This window comes from Arachis ipaensis, chromosome B5 (genome assembly GCF_059453495.1).
Source record: "Arachis ipaensis isolate K30076 ecotype BB chromosome B5, ASM5945349v1, whole genome shotgun sequence".
NCBI lineage: Eukaryota > Viridiplantae > Streptophyta > Magnoliopsida > Fabales > Fabaceae > Arachis > Arachis ipaensis.
The window spans coordinates 139563394-139579737 of record NC_142440.1 but is presented as its reverse complement, the minus strand read 5'-3'; the positions used below and the strand labels follow the sequence as shown (position 1 = coordinate 139579737).

At 31.3% G+C, this 16344-nt stretch overlaps 1 pseudogene across 1 annotated transcript; it reads left to right on the top strand.

Moving 5' to 3' along the window:
- The first annotated feature begins 4904 nt into the window (after positions 1–4904).
- LOC107644112 (uncharacterized) lies at positions 4905–15154 on the top strand (annotated as a pseudogene). Its single transcript, XR_015883289.1, has 4 exons — positions 4905–6633; positions 7017–7123; positions 7662–8897; positions 14391–15154. The product of XR_015883289.1 is annotated as an uncharacterized LOC107644112 (transcript).
- The last annotated feature ends 1190 nt before the right edge of the window (positions 15155–16344 follow it).

Here is a 16344-nt window from a genome sequence, read left to right as displayed (position 1 = left end):
CGTAAACCGCTGCTGTTTATGTTCATGCTGTATTATATATAAACCGCTGTTTATGGCCAGACCTCCTTCTATAGAAACTGCTGCTGCCTACAACAGTTTCTGTTATGCCATCAATACACATAAATCGTGGCTGCTAATAACAGTTTATGTTTTTATAGAATTATAAAAAAAATGCATTTGCGTCTTAGTATTCAGAAATGTATAATTGGGTAAATTTTTTCTCTACTTAATTTATTTAAGTAAATTACCCTAAAAAAAATTATGGAGATCATAGTAGACAAATAAATACTATAAAACAAAGGCAAAGATTTTGATATTAAATTATCTCTATTTCATAACGGTTTTTAACTAACAAAATCTTATAAAGCCCAAAAAAGTAGAGATGGAGATATATATTTCACTTTTTATTTGGGTTTGAAAATTAAAATTTGTTTTCTAGTTTAAATTATTTCTACCGTCTTTATATTTTTTATTATGCAAACCAAATATTATCTATCTTAATGAAATCCTATGAAGCACAGACATTTTGCTGAGTTGTCGTATTTATGTGTCGAACACGTTTTGGATACGACACTCATCGACACCCATTCGATATGCGTGTCTGCTTTGTCCAATTGTGTTTTAATAAAATATAAAAAATTCTTTTTTCGACACGTTTGGACACACTTAAATATCATCATGTGTCGACGTGTCCAACTTTATTCTTAACATGAATAAATGACCATTTATACCCATAAAAGATGAAAACGCTGACATATGTATCCACGCTAGATTGAAACTAAACTTGTACATACATAAAATGCTCTCCGTATGACAAAAGTACCCTACATGGCACTCAAACCCTCTAAAGACAGGGTGTTTTTGTCACACAGAAGGCATCGTGCGTGGGTACAAGTTTAGTTTCAATCTAATGTGGGTACCTATGTGAGCGTTTTCATCTTTTATAGATACAAATGGTCATTTATTCTTCTTAACATGTATTCTTGAAATAAATTTAGAAATAGTATATATTATTATTAAATATTAATTAAAACAAAAAATATTTTAAATACTTTATATAATTAAAATAAGATATTAAAAATAATTAAAAAATTAATTTATGTTTTAATATCAGATATTGTTACAATTTATCTAAAAAATATTATATATATATATATATATATATACACATACGTGTCCCCATATCTTATAAAATTTTAAAATTCAGTGTCTGCATGTCCCGTGTCCCGTGTCCCGTATCGTATCTCGTATCCATGTAAAATCTAATCATTGAATTTTAAAAAAATAACAATAATATCTACATACCTTCATTTTAAAAATTATCTTCTTATATATTATCCTAATATATAGCAAAGCTTTATTTAAATTACGTTTTATAGATATTTATAAAAGTCATAAACAATAATAAGAACACAAAAGATAGATTTTATATGATTTTCAGTGGTACAACTAACTGACTAAGTAATATAAATAGCATAAACTAAGGTAACGAACTAAAATTGAGTTCATAATCCACAAGAAGAGCCAAAAAAACTAAGTTGCATGTATTCAAAAATTTGTATATTGGTAAATAATATTATTTGATTATTATATGTAATATTTGATGTTGATACAGGAGTAAAAAAAATCAATTAAAGATAAGTAGCTTATAATGGAAGAAACTGAAAGTCTTAGGAGCAGGTTTTTATAGCACTGTTTATCTTGCAATTGTTGTTGATATATAAACACCGTATCAGAACTTCATTCTTTTCTTCATGGTTTATGTAGTTAGAGAAATTATGAAATTGTAGGATTAGAGGGTTGATTTGTTTATTGTGTCTCCTATCCAAGGGTATGATGGTTATGTCGTAAGGTCTCTTGGGTCAGACCATCTTTTTCTTCTTGATGGCTTTGCCGAAAGGGAGTTAGAGTCGGGCGGTGTTAGGAAATAGATAAATTGTACAAAGTGTTAATGAATAATAAGTTTGTTTCTTAACATTTATAGTTTGTAAGATTTCATAAACTATGTTAATAACAATAATTTTGTTTGCTATTTGTGCTTCGGTCATAAATAAATTTATTTTCTTAATGAATGTTAATTTTGTTGTGAAATTTTATATTATTTTTAAAATTTTAGTGTAATTGAGTCTAATTTCTACATTTTGAAATAAATTTATTCAAAAAAATTAAAATATAAATCACATTATTATTACAAAATTACTTTATTATCATAATTAGTGATGCTTAGTTGAACATTAAATTTAGCTTCTAATAATATTAAAGTCAACCTATTTTATTATATTGTGTCTTCAAAGAATTCACAAGACCCACATAAAAATTTAACCATTGAAAAAGAAGATTGATTACAATGTGCGTATTCATTTTAACAAATATTTTTCTATTTAATACTATAAAAAAAAATACACTGGCCACCTTAAATTACTACATGTTTAACTTCTATCAACATTGATAAAATGCCTAAATTGAGATATTTTCGGATACAAACAAACAATCAATGAAACACTCATCGGTGCTTTCTCATTTTGATTTGAGTATATTTTATACATAAAGAAAAAAAGAAGAAGAAAAGAAGAGTTGAAATAACAAGAGAAATAAAATTCATGATTCTTATAATTTTGTGTGGCCATCTATATATAGTAGACTAAAAGACTATAATTATCTAATAAAATTAATTTGTATTTATTACATTTAATTTGAATAAGTAAGAAATCATTTTATTTTAGTTTAATCCTTAATTTATATGATTTAAATTTGTCTCAATATACATGATATGATTTAATTTAATTTAATTTAATTATTAATTAAAAATATCTCAATTGTCTATTTTATTCGTAGATTTATTATTTTAATGACTAAAATTAATCAAATTAATTAACAAAACTTCAAATAGTAGCTATTAATGTTTAGAAATACATCATATTGTTCAATGAATTTAGATTAAAAAAATAATTGAAATTAACAAACTTAAAGAGCAGTCATTGTTTCATAGTGACAAATTATTATTTAGCGTCCCTAATTTTAATGATAATAACTAATAGCTATGGGGTGCAATATTTTATTGGGTGACAATTTTTTATTTATTCCATTCAATTTTTTTTCAATGATAAGTTGATTTGTTAATATTATTTGATAAATTTTTAAATATAAATAAATAATTATCAAGAGACATAAATAAAAATTAACTCTAATTAATTGTTAGAGCATGAATATTATCTAAGTATAAATTTTTTAGTATAATTTTTTATAGTATAATATTAAATATTTTTGGTCTTCTATTTTACTCGAAAAAATATATAGTAGAATTGGACAAAATTTTACAATCAAATGTATATTAGGTGTACCAACAAAATGATGGCAAGTGTGATGCTAACCACTTTAAACATACTAATTTGGTTTATTTTAACATTATACTACTCAACAAATTTTCTAAACCATAAATTTTAAAATTATCCATCGGACACTATACTTCTCGAAAGGTAACATATCCCTTTGTTGTTATTATTATTATATTTAGTTATTCTATTAATATTTATAATTTTATCAAATTTTTAATTAAATTTTTATAATTTAAAAATTTGTAATTAAATCTAATATTAGATTAAAACTTTGAGAAAAAGACAAATAGGTTTCTAATTTTTTGTTCCGCGGACATTTTCGTTCCTAACCATTGAAAAATACTTTTAAGTCCGTCGCCTTCACAAAACTTGGACGGATCAGTCCCTCCTTCCAAATGTTTCCGTCGACCCAACGGAAAAGGCTGACGTGGCTCCCGTAATACTTGTCACGCGTACACGCGTACGCGTCGCTATAAATTCAGCAAATCTTCATTTCTTCATGAATTATCCACTTTGCATGCCTTTTTTCCATTTCTTTTAAGTCATTCTTGTCTTCAAAACTTTAAATCACTCAAACAAACATAAGGTTAATAGTCAAATTAGTCCCTAAAAGATAAGACATTTTTCAAATTTGTCCCTCAAATATTTTTCAATCAAATTGATCCGTCAAAGATTACGAATTAATCATATATGTCTTTCAATTACTCCACTCATAATTTTGGTCAATGATTGATGATGTGAAATGTTAACTAATAGCATATATGACACATAATAAGTTCAATTAGACGTTGACTAAATATATTTATGAAAATCTATCAATTTAGTCATTAGGTCATATTAGGAATATGAATTTTGTAATTGAAAAAAATGACTAAATTAATAAATTTTTATAAATATATTTGGTCAATATCCAATTAGGCATATAAGGTATTATATATGTTATCAATTAACGTTTTACAACATCAGTCTTTCAAAAAAATTGTTAATGGAGTGACTGGAGGACAAATATGATTAATTTACAATTTTTGAAGGACCAATTTGATTGAAAAAATCTTTCACGGATGAATTTGAAAAATGTCTTACCTTTTAAGGACTAATTTGACTATTAATCCAACAAACATATCAAGGCATCGAATGAGAGAAAATAATGTTTATTTGAGTGATTTAAAATTTTGAAGACAATAATGACTTGAAAGAAATGGAAAAAAACATGCAAAGTGAAGAATTTACGAAGAAGCGAGGATTTACTAAATTCATGGCGACGCGTAGGCGTGTGTCACGCGTACGCGTGATAAGGAAGTTTGCCAGGTGACGCGTACGCATGACAAGTATTACGGGAGCCACATCACGTCAGACTTTTCCGTTGAGTCAACAGAAGCATTTGGATGAAAAGAGTAAGAGACTAATCCGTCTAAATTTTATGAAGGTCAAAGACTTAAAAATATTTTTTAATAACGAAAAACAAAAATATCTGTTGGGCAAAACGTCATGCACTTATTTATTCTTTTCTCTAAAACCTTTCAAGTAGATCGTCTTTCTTTTTTTTTTTTTTCTCTCTGTTAAAAAAATACTATTTCCGCATAGTTAGCAAACTCCCTCAAACTCAGACAACAGCGAAAGTGCGAATCTCTAAAATGTTGTCATCCTCAACCTCAAGGATCACTCTCATTTTTAGGTATTCTCTTCTCCAAATCCCTAATTTTATTTCCTTCCCTTCCTCTTCATCCCTTCACTCTCATTCTGAGCCCCCATCCCTTCGCCAAGTTGATGAAGCTGTTCATTCCTTCACTCGCATGCTCTCTATGCGTCGCCCTCCTCCCATCATCCAATTTAACAAGATTTTGGGGTCTCTTGCCAAGACGAAGCATTTCCACACCGCCGTTTCCCTTTTTCAGCAATTGCAAGTCAGGGGAATCGCTCCCAACTTATTTACTTTGAGTATCGTAATTAATTGTTGTTGCGGCATGGGTCGTATGACGCTTGCTTTCTCTGTATTGGCCAAGATTTTCAGAATGGATTATCAACCTGATACGGTAACATTGAATACACTCGTTAAAGGCCTCTTTCTCTGTGGTAGTGTTGAAAAAGCAGTGCGCTTTCATGACAGAGTGCTGGCTCATGGATTTCACTTTAATCAAGTCACTTATGGGACGTTGATCAATGGGCTCTGTAAGACCGGACACACATCAGCTGCTATTCAAATGTTGAGAAAGATCCCACGGTATGGCATTGCTCCTGATGTCTTCATGTACAGCGCAATTATTGATAGCCTCTGCAAGGATACACTTGTAAGTCAGGCTTTTCATTTATTCTCTGAGATGCTTGCTAAGGGAATTTCTCCTAATGTTATCACATACAGTTCTCTCATTTTTGGATTGTGTCTTGTGGGTCAATATAAGGAAGCCATTGATTTGTTAAGTGATATGGTGCTTAGAAACAGTACTCCAAATGTTCGTACCTATAGTATTTTGATTGATGGGCTATGCAAGGAAGGAAAGATCAAAGATGCTAAGAATGTGTTGGCTGTGATGACAAAACATGGTGTGAAACCAGATGTGGTTACTTATAGCAACTTAATTGATGGATATTGTTTGGTTAATCAGGTAAATAAGGCAAAATATATATTCAACACAATAGCCAAGAATAGAGTGTTTCCTAATGTTCGAAGTTACAATATCATGATTAATGGCTTCTGCAAAAGTAAAATGATCGATGACGCCTTGAATCTCTTCGAAGAGATGCGTCACAAGAACTTGGTTCCTGACAGGGTAACTTACAGTACTCTAATTGATGGCTTGGGAAAGTCAAGGAGAATCCATTGCGCCTTGGAGCTTCTTGAAAAGATGCATGATCGAGGTCAACCTGCTGATGTAGTCACTTATAATTCGTTGTTGGATGGGATGTTCAAAAACCAACAACCTAACGAGGCATTTATGTTATTCAATCAAATGAAAGAGTGTGCCATTGATCCAGATATATACACTTACAATATACTTATAGATGGCCTATGCAAAGGTGGAAGACTTATAGATGCAAAAGAGATTTTTCAAGATCTTTCCGTTAAAGGCTATCGTCCAAATGTGAGGACATACAATATTATGATCAATGGGCTCTGCAAAGAGGGCTTGTTTGAAGAAGCATTGGCACTCTTGTCAAAAATGAAAGCACTGGTTGCTTACCAAATGCTGTGACTTTTGAAACTGTTAAAAGTGCTTTGTTTGAAAAAGATGAGAATGACATGGCGGAGAAACTACTTTGGAAAATGGTTGCTAGAGGCTTATTGGATTGATAAAAGAATGTAAGATACATCAACTCGAATTGAAATTACATCTCATTGTTGCTGAATATGTATCATAGTTTTGTAAATTCTGTGTCTGTTGGGTCAGAGGACTTTGGCATTGCCATAACATTAATTAATTTTGCACTTTTGATTTTTGCAGTTGCTATCATCCTTTTTCATTCCACTACATTATTGATTCTTTAGATGATATTCCTAGTTATAGCTTACAGATTTAGTGTTTAAGATCTCTTTATAGCAATAGAGTGTTCTTTACTGTTATTCTATGGGATCATATATTTATCATGCTACAATCTAAGCAAAACTAAAAAGATTGAACATTTTATGATGTTGTTTGTTCTTTGCTATTTTGCCGTGCAACTTATTTTTCCTTATCTTTGTAGGTACTGTATATAAATCAAACTAATTCCTATGACTGTTTTATCATATAAGCAACCATGAACTATTGTTTATTGGATTGGATCCTCCAGGAATTGTCGTAAAAGGAAATGTAAGTACCTGTTAAGGATTTATTCTTAAGCTATATGGTTTTTCATTTCCATCTTAAAATTAAACCCACCTTCTAAAATGCATGTCCCCTCTTTTCATCATCCTGAGCAACATGGAGTTAAGGTTAATATGGTTCAATTGTCTCAAAATTTTTGGCCATTTACTTAATTATTGCTACTCAGTTGTAATGCTTGGAAATTGCTCCTGCTGAAAATATGTACATAAGGAAGTACTTTTCCAGAGGATGTTTTTCTCTTAATTCTTAGATAAATTACCTCATTATTTCTTGTCTAATATCCTGTGTAGACATTATTCCATTGTCTATTATTAGCATTTTAAAAAAACTCTTACTGGCTTGGAGTTTCATTGTGTGTTGTTGTGACAGAGGTGTTAAAAGTGAAACAATACAGAACTCGTTGAAATTGAATTTGATTTTATTTGGTGAATTTCTTTGCATTTATTTATTATTTTGATTAATGTTGTTCTGGAAGGATTACTTTTGATGACTCTGAAGTCTGAACTTTATATTTGCTATGCAGAGGAAGATACTGTTGAGATGGCCTCCGATACTGTAAGATTCTGTTTTCTTTTATTGCGATGTAGTTTCATTAAGCAAATTATTGCCATAATCAGTGAAACTCAGTTGATGTGACATATATCTCTTGAATCTACAGGCTCGAGGAATAAACCATTTGTATAACTGCAGTTTTTGAATGACATCTACAATAAAAAGAACAAAAATGTGTAGTTTTTTTTAAATAAGTTATTTTTAATAAAAATAATTAAAATAGTATAAAGTGAAATTACCTATTAATATTTTTATTTGACCCACTCTGTCAGACAATGTCTCAAGTGATGCAAATTCAAAATAGTATTGGAAAATGTTCAATTAAAAATACAATGTAAAAATACAATAAATATGTTTGTTTTGTACCTTTTCATCTAATATAATCATTTCTAAGCAAAGAAACTTTTTTTCATTTGTGGGTGTTAATGTTTTCCATAGACGAACTACACGAACTTTGATAAACCAATTGTCTGTTTGTTTGGTGATATTGTCCAAAGAATAATGCTCCATTGAGTAAGTTTGAGATGTGTAGTGCGAAAATAAATTTCTTGTGCTAAATTTGATGTTATTTTAAAAAATAGTGATAAGAATTTTATATAAGTAGTTTAAATAGTATGAGATTTAAATATTTGTAACGTAAAATTTATTATAATTAATAGATTATTATGACATTTGTACTATAGATGTTTATTATATTTAGTGAGTTATTTATAAAAATTAATAAATTAATTATTGGGGTTATAAATTTATTTTATTGTTTATAAAGGTAAAATATAATAAGGTGATTGCTATGGTGCCTAAAAGTGTTTGCCTAACTTACCAAAAAAGGTTAAAAATCAATATTTAATTTTAAAAGTATAAAAATAAATAATTACTAAATATTCAAAAGTTACCATAAAAAATAAGTTAGGCAAAAATTAGGCATCAAAATATAGGCACCATAGAATTCACCATATAATAAATATAGGAATATGAATTCTTGTAAGTTACAAATTTGGTTAGACACTATTAATTTCTAATTATTGTCATTGATAATTTTGCAGCCTAATTTTCATATTGTATATTTTTTTGTATATTTTATTTTTTTGCTGATTTGAAAATAATAGTTGATTTGACAAAAAATGAGTGGTTGATTCTATAGTTTTGCCAAGTAAGCGATATGGCTGACATGACATTAGTAGGAGGAGAAAGATATCGCAAAAGTAATGTGAGTAAACTTATCCATCTACTTTTATATATTAAGAATAGATGTGTTAATAACAGTAGTTTTGTTTGCTAGTTGTGCTTCGATCATAAATAAATTTATTTTCTTAATGAATATTAATTTTATTGTGAAATTTTATATTACCTTTAAAATTTTAGCGTAACTAAGTTTAATTTCTACATTTTGAAATAAATTTAATAAAAAAATTAAAATATAAATCACATTACTATTACAAAATTACTTTATTAACATAATTAGTGGTGCTTAGTTGAACAATTAAATTTAGCTTCTAATGATATTAAAGTTAACCTATTTTATTATCTTGTGTCTTCATAGAATTCACAAGACCCACATAAAAATCTAACCATTGAAAAAGAAGATTGATTACAATGGGTGTATTCATTTTAACAAATATTTTTCTATCTAATACTATAAAAAAATACACTGGCCACCTTAAATTACTACAGGTTCAACTTCCCTCAACAGTGATAGAATGCTTAAATTGAGATATTTTCAGACTACAGTATTAGTCAAACAAACATTCAATGAAACACTCATCTGTGTCTTCTCATTTTGAGTATATTTATACATAAAGAAAAAAAAAAGAAGAAAAGAAGAGTTGAAATAGCAAGAGCGATAAAATTCATGATTCTTATAATTTTGTGTAGCCATCTATATATAGTAGATCAGAAGACTATGATTATCTAATGAATTTAATTTGTATTTATTAGAGTTAAGAATGGTTTTGGTCCCAAAGGTTTTCAGCCAGAATCGAAACCGTCTCTCATCTAATTTTCGATTTAGAATCATCCTTAACGTTTTTTTCGTATTAAAATCGTCCTTTTTAATAAATTTTTTTTTTATAAATGACAAAACTTTTCTTCTTTTATAAATTGTTATTTTAAATAAAAAATATAAAATTAAAAAGAAAGAAAGAAAAGACATGAGGGGGAGGGGAGAAAGGGAAAGGACGCGGGGGGTGGGGGGAAGGGGGAAGGGGAAAGGGGGGTGGGGGGGAGAGGAGGGGGACGGCGCCGGCGCTCCTCACCGTTGCGTTCTCGCGTTCGCTCCGTCGTGCATGACAGTGAGCTTTCTGTAGGAACGCGAGGTATCTGACCTCTGGCTTGGGAACGACCTCTGCCTTAGGAAACCACCGTTGAAGTCCCTCTCTGCTTCCTCCAACATCGCACACGCCTTGGCTGCTCTCAACAATTCCGAAGACAACATCAGTGTCTGGACCTGCGATCATTGCAGCAAGAAGGAAGAAGAAGGAAAAGTAGAAGGAGGAGAGTGCTGTAGATGTGTTGGCAAAGTGTGCATGGTTGATATTGTTTGCTTCCTTTCCAGGGAAGACAACCTCTTGTCTCCCTCTCAAGCTCTCAAAGCTTCTCTTTCTGTTATTCTCACTCAACCTTTCTCTCTGCTTCTGCTTGAAATGTTAGACCTCATATTTTTCTTTAATTTTCTGAATCTGAAATTTTAACTCATAGTAGATAAAGTGAATTTAGATTTTAATTACTGAGACTTGTTTACTGGAAGCAATTAATCTGATTCTCCAAGGAGCACAAATTATAGCAGCAAGAAGAAAGAGTGGGGTGGGGGTGGGGGTGGGGGGGGGGGAGAGGAAACGCGTTTTGGGGGTTGGGGGGAGGGGGAGCCGAAAGGAAACGTGAAGGAGGAGGGGAGGGAGAGGGGAAAGGGGAAAGGAAGAGTGGGAAGGGGGGAGGGGGAGGGGGACGGCGCCGGCTAAGCTTGGAGGGGGACCCCGCCGGCGCTGCTTCTTCCTCTATGACTCTCTACTTCTTCTTCTACTTGAGCCTCTGCTTCTTCTTCTGTTACTGACAAGGTTCGGAAAACCGGACCGGTCATCAAACTGCTCTAATTACTGGTTCACTGATCCAACTGGTCTAACCGGTGGTTCAACCGAAAAACCGTTTTAAAATAAAATAAATAAATAAATTATAAATAAACATCCTAAAATATAATTATAGTATAACATAAATATTAAAATAGTTTTCAAATTTAAAAAACTACATTAAATGTCATAAATTAGGAGCCATCAGCAAAACCAGCAATTAGAAAATAAAGCCAGCAATTACAAAACACTAAACCTTCACCCAGCAATTACAAACAAAGCTAGCAAAACCAACACAACCAGCAACTACAAATCAAAGCAAAACCAGCAACTACAACACAATGAAAACAGAGTAGCATTCAGCAACAACCATTACAAAACAGCAGCATAACAACAACAGTGCCATAACAAAACAGCAGCATAACAACAACAGCACCTTAACAAGTCACTAATCAGAAATTCCAAATTTAATTAGCAATCCTATTCTTGTTTCGTGCATTTAATTACTCATAAACAAAACTCAACTCCACCTGAATTGTTAATTTAACCTTGGTCTTATGGAATCATAAATAAGAATACATTACATTGCTCTTTCTCCTAAAATTCAGGCAACAACACATGATTTCACAGTTTAAAACTTTATTCACCAGCTTCTCTTCTGATGCTGTGACTGGGAAGCAACAAATTCAGCAACAAGCAACAAATTTAACAAATCCTAGTAAAGTCCCGATTTACAGCAAAAAGGCAAATTTATTGATTACCGATTCAGCAACATACAGAAACACAGGAGAAGGGAAATCTGGAAAAGAGAGAACACCAAACCAAAACATTAACCAATAATCACAAAACACTAAACTTTCACCCAGCAATTACAAACAAAGCCATCAATTACAAACATTAGCATATTATAAAACATTCCAAAACACTAAACCTTCACCCAGCAAAACCAGCAACTACAAACAAAGCCATCAGTAAATTTGAACAAAACCATAGTTAGAATTTAGAAAAATCAATGTCTAATCTTATTATTTATAAACATATTCAAAAAGGACGGATACCCATAAATTTAGCATGATTTTGAAGCAACAGACGCAAATGAAATCAGTGGTAACATGATGGCAAGGCACGACAGAGGCAGCAACAGAGGTAGCAGCACTGGCGGCTGTCTTCGAGCTCAAACACGGCGGAAGCAACAAAGGCTTCACCCTTCGCGCGCCTCCTCCCGCGACCTCCACCCCTTCTTTTCCCTTCGCAGCACGATGCAACGACGGCAGAGGAATGTGGAGCAAATGCGACGCGACGGCAGAGACGAGCTGCGACGACGCTGAAACAGTAGGGACGACGGTTGGACCAGATTCGACGGCGGAGGTGACACAGCTTGAAGAGGAGAGTGATCGAGGTTAGGGTTTGAGCAGACGAAGACCAGCGAGGCAGCGAATGACGGCGAGCTCGAGGAAGATGCACTAATTTCCGAATGAGGGAGAAGCGCGGACGATCGGACGAAAACACGGTGGTGCTTGAGAGCAACGAACGGCGACGCTGAGCCCTGTGGCGGTGGAGGACATGTAATCTAGGGTTGTGTTTTGGGGAGAAAGATTGAAGAATGGCTCGAGGGGTTGAGGCTATGGAGACCTGGGCGTTTCATTTTATAATAGAACGGAAAACGACGCCGTTTTTCAAAACCGGTCGGGTCCCGGTTCGGTCCGACCGACCGGTTCTCGGCCGGTTCAGCGGTTTGAGAACGATTTTGATTCTAGCAGTTTTTTATGTCGAACCAAACCGTTTAAGTCACCGGTTTGCGGTTAAATCGGTCGGACCGGCCGATCCGGTCCGGTTTTCAGAACCTTGGTTATTGTCTCTGCTTCTATTTCTGTGACTGCTTCAGTTTCTGATTTTGATTTGTTTTTTGATTTTATTGTTGTTGTGTGTTGATTTTGTTGTTGAGTTGAATTTCTGATTGTTTGATTTGTTGAAATGTTGTCTTTCTTGGTAGTGGAGGTAACGATGGTAGTGGTGGAGGCAAAAGTGGTGGTGGTGATGAAAATAAAGGTACTCATAGTAGTGAAGGGCATTTTTGTCCAAAAAAAGTTAAAAGGACGATTTTAATACGAAAAAAAACGTTAAGGACGATTCTAAATCGAAAATTAGATGAATGACGGTTTCGATTCTGGCGCTCAACTTTAGGGATCAAAACCATACTTACCCCTATTTATTACATTCAATTTGAATAAGTAAAAAATAATTTTATTTTAGTTTAGTTCTTAATTCACATGATTTAAATTTGGCTCAATATATATATATATATATATATATATATATATATATATATATATATATATATATATATATTTGTTGTCTATTTTATTCATAGATTTACAATTTTAATGACTAATAAATTAATCAAATTAATTAATTAGTACACATAATAAATTTGGTTTAATAAATTAAAATAAATAAATTAAAAATACTAACAGAACATTAAAAAAATAAATTAAGAAATACTACCAAATTAAATTGATATAAATTATAATAAATTATGTGATATTTAAATATCTAATCAAATCAATTAGTTAATATATTTGGTTTATCGTAATAATTTGTATTTAATGAGTTAAAAAAAATAAATTAAAAATATGTCACGTCAGTTTTATCATTAAGTACAGAAATTTAATTTTTATATAATAAAATATATAGATAATGACAATGATAGAATAATTAGTGATTTTTTTCAACGGATGGGCCTCGAGACCCTTTTTGTGAGTGTTTTTATTGATTGTTCTTACTATATTTTTTGTCTGCTTGTTTTGATTTTATTTTTGAAATAATGTATATTAAAATTTCTTTGGGTAGTTTATTTATCAGGACTCAGATTTGGTCTTCTGCAAATTTTTTATGATATGTCCAAAACTTCAAATACTATCTATTAATGTTTAGAAATACATCATATTGTTCAATGAATTTACATTAAAAAAATGAATTGAAATTAACAAACTTAAAGAGAGTCATTGTTTCTTAGTGACAAATTATTATTTAGCGTCCCTAATTTTAATAATAATAACTAATAGCTATGGGGTGCAATATTTTATTCGGTGATAATTTTTTATTTATTTCATTCAATTTTTTTTAATGATAAGTTGATTTGTCAATATTGTTTGATAAATTTTTAAATATAAATAAATAATTATCAAGAAGCATAAACAAAAATTAACTCTAATTAATTGTTAGAGCATGAATATTGTCTAAGTATAAATTTTTCAGTATATTCTTTCCTAGCATAATATTAAATATTTTTGGTCTTCCACTTTACTCAAAAAATATATAGTAGAATTGGACAAAATTTTACAAACAGATGTATATTAGGTGTACCAACAAAATGATGGCAAGTGTGATGCTGAATTTTGTTAGGAAGACAATAAAAAATTTTGACAATGTGTATAATAAATTTTAAATTTGGTCCAATACAAGAAAAAAAAAAAAGAAATCAAACAACCATTTGTAATTGTATATACTTAAACTGAATCAAACAAAAATTGAATCAAACAAAATAACCATCCAATTTTTGAGATTAGCTACGTTTGCATGTACAAAAACGGGAGCATACTAAATTAATTGCTTGCATAATTATTGTTGTGCTATCCTAGGTTGATCTTGGACCTATACCTATATAGGGGAGGCAACATCGTTGAAGGCTGCGGCCATGGCGGTCTTGGGCTGCGCGACGGATGCAACGTGTGCAAAGGGAGTGTCTCCATTTACAATTTTACGAAGCGTGATGGATGTATGAAAACAACACACTCGTGTGTCCCTATACGTCGCAAATGACGACGTTGAGAGAGAGAGAAACTGCCGGCGCGGGGAAGGACTGCACGACTAGCGCGATGCAGGACTATGGAAACGACGCAAATTGCGCGATAGTGTTGCTAGGCGTTCGTGGTGCGCACGTTGACATGAGCTATAGGCGACGGGGGTTGCTGTCTGTGGCGGCGCAGTAATGGTGAGAGAGGAAAAGACTGGACGAGAAGATAGTGACATCAGATGGGGGAGAAGGAGGTCGTTTTTAGGATTTACGTAACTGTTACAAATCCTTATTATTAAAACATGGTTTGTAGTTTTGTTGTCTGTTATCAGCTACACCTGTCATGAAAGATTTGGTGATTCTAATGCCAAGTACAACTATTTCTACACCTATTTCTTTGGTATTTTCTAAATCTTCTCTGCATTGTGATGAGTGGGGTTAGAATAAAGAATTAAAAGTGAAACAATGTTGTACAGATTGAAATTGCATTTGTTCTTGAAGAATATTTTTGAATGCTAATACAATTTCTTTTGGGATCAAATGTTGAACATTATATAGCCTCTGTGTTAAGTGCTGATTAACTTATTCTATAAAACTGATATTGACCTTGTATTGGTGGTTGAGTATTTGGATTCTTATCATGGATATCATCTTTGTTCCATACTTACTGATTGCTAGGTGCACTCAAGCATGTTAAGTTGAAGCATGGCACAGACAATATTAAAGATCTCTAGTATGAATTTTCCTTTATACATAATTGCGAGACACTTGATTTAATATTTTGTCAGCTTATTTGGTTTCTAGTTGAACCCACCATTCGATTATAAGCTTCAAATTCAGTTTTAGATGAAAGTGAAAAATAGCTACTTTCACAAAAATCACTCTTCAGATTAGACTAATAAACATAAAATGAATTGATCTCAAACAAGATAGAATATGGTTGATGCTGCTATAAACTTTGAGGAATCAATCTTAGCATCATAATGAAATTAGGTTGTTCATGTACTATTTATTGGGAGGGGTTGTGACTGGATGATAGTCTTTAATTACTGCAGAGATCTGAATTTGCTGAAATAATGGCGGTGTTGAAGGCATTGCAGAAGCAGATCGGTGGTTCTCAAGTGTCGAGAACCAGAGACCTGGTAGGAGATTTGGTTGTGCATTGTGATTATGAATAGAATATGTATCAATAACCAAGGCAAGACCATTGGAGTTACCAAGAACTATGAACACATTGTTGATGTTAAAAAGATATGAATTTCAAAATTAATCATTAACTAGTATTTTTTTTCTGTACTGTTATTACGGGAATACAAATCATTTGAAACTACGTCGACTTTATCTTAATTTATAGATTTATAGATTAAGACAAAAAAAAAATATTTGTTGAATCAAATTATTTTTATAAAAAGATCATATAAGAAAAAGTTCCTATTAGCTAAATTATATGTAATAAATATTTAAAAAAATAAAAGTAAAAATATAAATTAAAAAGATAAATGGTACAAATTTAAAACTAAATATAAAAAGTATGCATACAATAATAAAATATTTATGTAAATAATATTACGAAATTATTTTTAATTATATTTAATTATAAATTTAATATATATCTTATAATTTTGTGAATCTATTTGAATTATGTTATTTTATTAATTTTATTTTTTGTAGAATAGAAATATAGAAAGAGATAGAGAATAAGAGAGAAAGAGAAAGATAAAGAAAAAGAAGAAAGTGAGTTTGTTAATTTTGGAGGAAAAGATTTTATTATAATTGTAATGAAAGAATACCACGTGATA